The sequence below is a fragment of the Helianthus annuus genome, chromosome 2 (genome assembly GCF_002127325.2).
Source record: "Helianthus annuus cultivar XRQ/B chromosome 2, HanXRQr2.0-SUNRISE, whole genome shotgun sequence".
Classification (NCBI taxonomy): Eukaryota; Viridiplantae; Streptophyta; class Magnoliopsida; order Asterales; family Asteraceae; genus Helianthus; species Helianthus annuus.
Window position 1 is genome coordinate 77,180,657 of NC_035434.2, and position 1,704 is coordinate 77,182,360.

The 1,704-nt window shown below is 44.5% G+C and overlaps 1 non-coding gene across 1 annotated transcript; it reads right to left on the reverse strand.

Moving 5' to 3' along the window:
* Positions 1-1,131: 1,131 nt before the first annotated feature.
* LOC118490021 lies at positions 1,132-1,238 on the reverse strand. Its single transcript, XR_004888032.1, has one exon. It is a non-coding gene; the product is annotated as a small nucleolar RNA R71 (small nucleolar RNA).
* Positions 1,239-1,704: the final 466 nt, after the last annotated feature.

Below are 1,704 nucleotides of genomic sequence, written 5' to 3' on the forward strand. Positions count from 1 at the left end.
AAACAACCGCAAGACCCACTTCCACAACAACAATTCTCACCAACACCTACCCAAACTTCACCGAACACTACCATACCAGTTTCACCACCACCACCACAGTCTACACAAGCTACTTCTACATCTCCAGTACCATCGTTCTCAACCTTTTTCCCAAGCTTTGACATCACTCAACCAATTTCCACCCAAGCAACATCCCTTCAATACCCAAGTGCAACCCAGACTCTCAATTTAAAGCATTTGTCTCCTTATGTTAGAATCATTCCCGATGATGTTGCAGCACCAGGTCAGACTCAAGCACCTAATGCAACATCAATTTCGTCAGCCACCCGACCGGTTATTTCACAGCAAAGTCAGCCAATGCCACATCTTTATAGGTCGACCATTTATGATCAAGGAAATAACTCAGGAGAGCTCGATGATGGCTATGAGGAATATGATAACTATGTGGGTCAAAACGAGAGACAAGTGGTTAACACGGGTAGCTATGAGAAGCAAACAGTCGGATTGGGTGCGGCCGAGAGAGTCAATCAAGGGAATGTGGGGTATCAACAATATGTGCAACCAACGCCAATACAACAACAGATACCACAACAATATCATCAACCTGACCCACTCAATCAGCAGCCTGCTCCGAGAAGGCCGGTGGTGGATATTCCATTACCACCGTCGGTACCTCAGATGTCGGGTCAGATAAGACCGCTACCACGCAACTTACACCGACAGGCGATTTTACCGGAAGGTATTCCACGGCGAAATAATCAGGGTCCAGTTCGAGGTATCGAGAGCCACTTCAGGCCCGCTATAGTTAACAACCCGTCACCGGTTGTGATCCCGCAATTATAAGGAGGGCGCTCGTTTGAAGTACGGACATAATCGATATCCAGTTTGCCTAAGTTTCATGGTCACGCACATGAAGAACCATATCTACACATTGCTGCATATGATGCACGTTGCAACACAATCAGCAGCCAAGGTTTCTCAGTTGATGATGTGAAATTGGTGCTTTTCCAATTCACACTTAAAGACAAAGCACAACAATGGTTTCATTCGCTACCGTCAGCTTCGATCTTCACATGGGATGAAATGCAACAACAATTTTTAGATGAATTCTATACTCATTTGCGTACTAACAACGCCAGGAAGGATATTCGAGGGTTTCGACAACAGCCCGGTGAGTTATTTCACGAAGCGTTCAATCGTTTCAAAATGATGCTCAAGAACTGTCCACATCATGAGATATATTTGTGGGAGCTTATTAATACATTCCACGAAGGCCTAACAGATGAAGATGCCAGGGATGTAAATTCAATATCCAATGGCACATTTGGAACGAATTACGAAGAAGATGATTGGGAATATTTAGAAAGAACCGCAAGGGCGTCAAAACGCAAAGCTCAATCTTCTAGAAGTGCACAACATTCGACATTGAAAGCTGCAGACCAGTTACCAGAGACTGGGGGACCATACCCATTGTGTGGTCATTGTGGGGATATAGGGCACATTGCTGATCAGTGCCCTAGCATTATCGGTAATCTGGATGAGGTGAATATGATGCAGGGTAATGGGAACAGGTATTCGGGTTTCCAAGGAAATAATCAATATTATCAGCCCCGAAACCAAAATAATTATCAAGGGGGTAATAATTCGGGTTTCTGACGAAACTACCAGTAAAATAGTGGTCAGGGGAACAATGATATGATGGAG